The sequence below is a fragment of the Clytia hemisphaerica genome, unplaced genomic scaffold, assembly GCF_902728285.1.
Source record: "Clytia hemisphaerica strain Z4C2 unplaced genomic scaffold, Clytia hemisphaerica genome assembly, whole genome shotgun sequence".
Taxonomy (NCBI): Eukaryota; Metazoa; Cnidaria; class Hydrozoa; order Leptothecata; family Clytiidae; genus Clytia; species Clytia hemisphaerica.
The window spans coordinates 359,737-367,515 of NW_027104213.1; positions in this window are offsets into that span (position 1 = coordinate 359,737).

Here is a 7,779-nt window from a genome sequence, read left to right on the forward strand (position 1 = left end):
TTGCTGATGACTGAACTTTTAAGAGCGGTTTCTTCAGGTTTCTTTCATTTGTAAGAACGTAGAAGGACAAACAAATCCTATCAAAACACAGGTCTTACCTGAGCAGCTAATTTCACTGTCATTCTTGATCTGGGTGTTAAATGTATGTGTTCATCAGTAAGTTTGAGTTTTCTGAGACCAGCAATATCTGTTTTGGAAGAGACCAGTCCTTCAGAATTTGTGAAAATACCCATGTCTTCTTCCACAACTCGAACAATGTGCTGCCAAGAGCTATCTTGACCATCAAGCTGAAGATAAAAGAATAGTGAGAAATTTACAGCAAAGTTGAACATAAATCTGTAAAATACTTTCAAAATGTTAAATGTGTTAATGCTTTGAATGAATTTAAATGGTAAGTAATGTTTTCGAACTCAAATAGCATTCTCAAAAAAACTGACAGCCAGTGAATTTTCAAAACAGTTCCTTGTTGTCTTCAATAAACGATGAGCATCAGAAAAGAAATATATTGGAAGGGTACCATGTTGATTTAATCCCCAATGAAAATTTTCACCAAAATCCTTTGCCATGATTCGATACATCTTACGATTTGTTGATGATGATGTAGGCCCGAACCTTTAATGAAAGTAAAAAAATCTTTTTAAAAATATGCACAATAACATAAGCTTTTTTAGTACTCTCACACAGTTAGAACATTAGTAGTTTGATTTTGGAACTTGTGACCAAGAAAATATTTGCACCATAGATTGCACCATGTAAAAAAATCATTATATTATGAGCTTCTTGCTATGTTTACCTTGAAATCCATAGCTGTCAGCACACGAATGGCTTCGTTTGTTGATAAATACAATTCTGAAGCTGTCTAGCAAAAAATAGCCAAATGAGAAGAGCAGCTTTGAGCAAATTCCTCTCACCATATACAGATTGACATGTGTTGCAATGTCTCGATTGAGGTCAAATGACTCTTGGTGATCTGATGTAGTATTGTTGGATCTCTCGAGATGAGCAAACTCCTGGTTCAAGTCTCCCATTTCAGTAAAGCCAATGAGCTTGCCAGAACCTTTGTGGTAAACCAACCCACTTTTGATTTTCATCTCATCAAAAGCAATGATAAGTGCTTATGTTTTTCTGACATATTTTTGATATCAGCCTCGATTGCAAGTTTCTTGAGAATATCAGGGTTAAAACCTACTGTGGTATCTGTAAAATTGATGTATTTTTTCAGAGTACCCACACAAGGCAGCTGTAAAAAAATTAAAATTTTTGTCGGACAGTTGACGGTATGCAGCAGGTGATGCTTTGTATATGCTGAGACACCATCTGTAAAATGAGAAAATAAAAAATTATTAATAATCCCCAAAATTCTGATTTTCACAAATTGGAATTTTAATTCATAGGATGAGTCAACACATTGCAATTTACCTTGAATTGTTTATTAGAGAATCTTTAAATTTCAACAGGGTTTGCTCCATAAATAATGAACATTAAGTTGTCACAATTGTTATAATTTTTTTTAGCCTTGAGAAAAAATTTTATATTACTCTCATTTTATACCTTTTTATTAAGGGATGCCACCTCATTCCTCTACTATCTTTCTTGAAAGCTTGGATTTTTTGTTGCTGCCATTAAAGTCATTGAGGGCTATCTTTATCAAACTCAAAGTCAAAGGACTTAGACTTTATAATCTTCTGTATTACATCATGTCCATCAGGTTGAAGATCAACAGCATTCGATAGGATATCTTCTTGCACATGTGCATTTAACCGAGAAACCTTTTTCATCAACTCCCACTTCCTTGCCTGAGCATTTTTAAGCCTTTCTTTTACCTCTGATGGCAGAAGATATCTCACATTGGCATTGGAATCGTCACTTCTCCTTTTATTTGCAGAAGGCTCATCTGGATCAAGAATCCTGGACCGTATCTTGATTAGCTGATTAGTTTTAAAACGTTTACAGTTTTGACACAAATATTCCTCGTCTGGGTCTACAGGAGCTTTGTGTTGCTTGTCAATTAACAAAATACATTCTTTATGACGTATTAAAGCCATGTCTTCTTTGTTTGCAAGTTGTACATATTCCTTATTTTCAATGTAAGCATTAAGACAACTATCAGTTGATAGAAACACATGTTTAATGTCTAATCGTGATTCAATAACATCCTCAAAACCAGAAATGCCTCTGCAAACCTTGTGATTCATCAAGTTTTGGAAGGCTAGACTGAGGGGTTTTATGCTTCCCATAAACTAAAATGTCAGGACCGTACTTCGTACAGATTTCACAGTTTTGTCTATGAGGTATAAATTTGAAAGACTCTAAATAGACTCCAGGATGTTCAGGATTGGAATTTTTTGAAAGTCTCACAAGTTTCTGGTTAGATTTCATACACAATGACATTCATTATTGACATCAAAGCCATAAAATATCAGAATTGCATAACCATATTCTTGGACATTTTTGGCATTAGGATATCCACGTTTCTCTACAAATCGTTATCCACAAATTCTACAAAGTGTCTTCAATATTGATGTATGATGCATTTTTCCTATTTTTCTTTTCTCTGTTATTGTACCATGATTCTACACTTTTTACTAAACTTATTAGTTTTTTTTTTGTGCCTGACAACATTAATAAATATATAAGCTTGGGCCATGACATTGGATAAACATGAAGAAACAGTTACTACAAACTGGAAATTTGCAAATTCAATTTTTTTTCTAAAAAGCAGTACAGCCTTCGCTATTAAAAGTAGAGAAAACATAACAAAAAACTAAACAAAATGGCGGACAAGATTTCAAGAAACACATGTAAAACCCATGTAAAAATGTTTAAAAAAAAAGCACTTGGGTTTAATCAGATGGCCTCAAATAAATTGCAGAGGCAAGAATAATTCGTTATCTTCTTATATCCTTGAAAACTAATTGAAAACGCATAAACTGACTAAGATATTTGTAATTTTAACCACCATACAAAAAAAGCCACTTTTGATCTTTCAGTCCACACAGAAATTCAACAACAAACTTCTGAGAAAACCCTTTGCATATCACGTGAACTTTGAACAAAGTATAGCCAATCAGTTTTCATTAACTATTAAAGGAAAACCCCACATTGGTAGAATAATCAGAAACGAGAGATTTAGAAAAAAAATGGCTCAAAATCAGGAATCTGCAATTTTTTCTCCCCACGCTTCAGAAATCAATAGAAACGGTAAACAAAAGAAATATAATGGAATTTGATCTTTTCGACGCGAGATTTCATTCTATCTATTTAATACTTCTATGGTGAAACCTGGACTAAAACGAAAATTTAAAACGAATATAAATCGCATTGCTAGAGTAAAAACTTTGTATTGAAATAACATTTGAAAAAATAGCGTAAAAAATTAATAAAGATTTAATTTAAAACGCATTTACTTTTTTCAACAATTTTATAATTTTTTGATACTTCACAATTACAAATACATTTCTAATATGGAAAAGAGAATTTTGGAAAATTATAAATACATTTTTAATGAACGGTGTCAAAATTAAAATGCACTTTAAATAGCCGACAAGATTTCAAATGAATTGAAAATCCAAATTTAAAATGCTTTTTCAATATTTGATATTTTCTTATAGGAACGGTTTTTCATAAGAATCTGATACTTAATTGAGAATTTGTCATGCATTATTTTTCTTTTCTTTGTAACAATACCAGTACCAGTATTTGGGTCCTTATAGGGATTTTATCGGGGCATTTTCTGGTTAATTTCCGAGGTTTATTGACGAGTTGCATTCGGTTATTGGCTAATATTCACTCAGCTTAACTGCGTTTTGAGATACAGGATACAAGTCTAATCGTTTGAGTTGCAAATGGAATTTTTTATTTAGTAGAATAAACAGAAGTTAAAGTTAAAATTTACAGCGAAAATTGTAATAAAAGATTAAAAATAAAAATATTGATAAATAAGATGGCGTCTTCGTCTTTTGTTCGGTATTGTGATTTTGATCATCCTTCAATTGTGTGTCAGTATTCCGTCGGTATATTATGATTTTACCTGAAAGTTAGAAAGAAAATAAATATTAATGGATAAATTTTGGAAATAACATTGGAGTTGTTAGATTTAAGCCAAGAAGAGACTCTTGGGAGACTCTTCCTTAACATCATTTCTAAACATAGCTCATGACCCTGACGGACATGTGACTGATACAACTGACAACTTGGCTTGTTAAAATAAAACTTTTAAACATCAATTTTCTCAAATCTTGTGTGTTCTAATTGCTCGTAATTTAATCAAACTAAACCGCCAATACACAAAACAATTTAGCTAACTAATTTGCTACAATTATCAATGGAGCAGAGCAATTTACCCAAATTATTCGAAAAAATAAATGTATTTTAAACGTATCTAAAAATAACGTAAAAAATTGTCACAAATTTTTACAATTTTGGTTAAGTTTCTTCAACATTGTAGAATAAATCAAACATCAAAAATGATCTTTTCTTTGTGATAAAAACAAAATTTCTGTCCTTATTATTGTGAACTAGCTCAACTTACAAATCCATGGAAATACTGTGCTAGTCTCGTTTTTACAAGTAAGACAGAAAATTAGACCCTAGATTTTCATTTTTTTGTCAGACAAAAAACTTGTGATTAGAATCAGAAAAAAAGTTACGCCAATACTTTTGTTCATAATTTGCGGAAGAATTCATCCTACTTCAGGATCATGCGCTACTTGCAACTAAAAGCTAACATATTCTGTTATCTTGTGCGTAGATCTTCTAAAATGGCTGCTACGCGCTCGCTTTTCCAAGTTTTTTCGAGTATTTGTTGTTAGACAAACAAGTATTCACTTTTTTGTCCGATAAAAAACTTATCGAAAGTTTATCTGATTCAGAGAAAAATAGTTTCGTTATTAATCGTGAGGATGGCTGGGTCAAATTTCAAATTTTAAATGATTTCCCGACCCGCCCTGCATTGTGCACAAAAAGCTGTATTTGATTTTTTTAAAACTCGTGCACTGGTCGTGCTCTCAAAAAGACAGAACTAACTCATGAAAAATAGCATATTCAATGACACCCCTTAAGAAAAATTTCATAGTCTGCATTGGTAGTCTGCATAATCTGGAAAACTCATTGCTGCAATGTGTCATTTGCAGACTAACAATGTGCCGATCATTTTTGTGATCTGCATAGTCTGCAAATGACACATTGCAGTCTGAAACAATCTGCATTTCCATAGATACTGCAGATTATAGTCTGCAATTTCCAAATTTTAGGTTTTCTTGAAAACGTTAAATATTTTTGCAGATTGAACAATTTAACTAAAATTGCAGATTAGTCAAAATGCACTCTATATTAAGGGAAGAGATTTTAGCGGATTTGTCTGAAATCCACCAAATTAAATTCTCGCCAAAATTAGCTTTCAAATTAAATTACCTACAAAAAAACGTTTTCAGCCATCCAACAAATCAAATTCCCGCCAAAATTTCTTCCCTTAGGGTATATTTTTGGCTTTTTTTAGACGATTTGATCAAGAGGCCCAGGGCAGAAGGGGCCTGGATAAAAAAATTAAGAAATCTGAACATATGATCTTGTGGATGATGTAGCTACCCTTTCCCTGTCTTTAAAACTTATAAGTATACAGTTACAGAGGAACGACAAAAAGTCATATAATTATAAAAATCACGCAGTTTGAGTAAAAAGCTAAATACTTATCTATCTGTGTAACCTTTATAACCTTATTTGGTTGCTTACTTACTTGATTGCTGCTTACTATTAAAATTAGAATGATTTCAGTAACAGCAGCAATTGGGGTACAGCATCTCCACACAAGAAAAAGTAAACGCAAAACTTTAAAACAAATTCTCTAAGAGACACAAATTATGGTCGATGGCAACCAAGTGTATGAAAAGTCTGTCCTATAATTCTAAAAATCGTGCAGTTTGAGAAAAAAACTAAATACTTATCTGTCTGTGTAACCTTTAAGCTTACTTGATTGCTTAATTACTTGAATGCTTTCGGTAACAGCGGTGATTGGATATCGGTATCGGTATGGGGTACAGCATCTCCACAGGAAAAAGTAATCGCAAAACTTTTAAAAAAATTCTCTAAGAAGTTCCCATATACAAAAGACTACAAAAACGATTTATTTAAAAAATGTGAAACACAAAAGTATCAACGCAATCGCAAGTTTAAGTTTGTGAAAAAGACTGAGATCACACACCTCAGTTCAGACTGTCAGATCATTAAAAAAACCACAAACACAAAATGACAATCATAAAGAATACCTGCTTTTTAGATGAGGCTCTTTTGAGCATGATTCTTGATAAAATGAATGAAATTGAATTAAAAAAAAAACGATTATAGGTTGAGGCTGGAGCGCTCCGACAAGGTTTGCCTCTTTTTGTTGTTTTGGTATATCCTAAAACTCTAGACCTATTTCCCCGCAGCCACGGAGGTAAGATCAGAAATGCTATCAAGTCTTACTTGAGTAAAATATCGCTTTGCTCGCTCGGTGCGTAAAAATAGAGATCTGTACTCTCGATCGAAATTGAACTATTCCAGAGGCTAAACATGTTGGAATAGCGGCTAGACGAAAAAAATCGTGAAAAAGAAAACAACTGAATTTCCATTTTTAGTACCCGCATATCATTGAAATTTTGTAAATTTTGCTTACGCGCATGTGTTTGCCAAAAGAATTAGGTTTCAAGAATTTTGGTAACATTTTATTTGAAAGCTTGCGAAAAATCTCCATTCTGCAATGAATTCAAATAGGTGAAAATGGAAATTTTTGGTAATCCCTGTACCATTAATCATTCTATCTCTTTTCTGAATATCGAATAGACTGGCTATAGTTTTACTTAAAATATATCAGGTTGCATTTAGTCTCTTGACTATTTACTCTGGTATTAATCTTTACTAATTTATCTTTTTACTTATTTTTTGGTTTTAAAAAATTAGAAAAAAATGAATTTCAGCAAAAAAATGAAAACAGCATGGAATGGAAAGTGCATTTTATTTGTAAAACTATTTGAACTGCATTTTATTTTATCAAATTCGTGACCATATCGAAAAATTTAGTTTCAATACCTTTAAATATTGAATGGAAAGTGCATTTTATTTGTAAAACTATTTGAACTGCATTTTACTTCATCGAAGTTTCAATGCGTTTAAAAAATCGAATAGAAAGTGCATTTGAACTGCATTTTTTTTGTCAATTGATCAGCATATCGAAAAATTTAGTTTAAATGCGTTTAGAAAATCGAATAAAAATGCATTTTATTTGTGAGAGCATCTGAATTGCATTTTATTTTAGTGAATTCGTGGTTCGCATTAAAATATAATGGAAAATGAATTTAATTGAAACAACATTTGAATTGTATTTCTTTGCTCAAGTTCAACGTAATCTTTTATCATACATTTTATATGTAATTTAAAGTCTAGAATTTAAGTACATTTTGATACCCAATGAATTAGAAATTCATCAAAGTTTTGGACCTAGAATTTTATTCTATTTTAATGGATTCTATATTCGTTTTCAATGGAATACGAGCATTTAGTTTCTGTAAGGGTGGGAAGAGCGGTAATCTTCATTTTGATCTAAACATAAAGACATCACCAGAATAATGAAAAAATCAAATGCTGCTGTCAGGAGAACCACTTTTGTCAACCGATTACATAAGACAATTCACATCAGCAGAATCTCAAAAATTGGTGATATTTATTTTTACAATACATATCGTGGTTCCTTTTTTGAGGACTGATGTTTCATTCAAATTGGAGGAATTTGAAATACAACCCTTA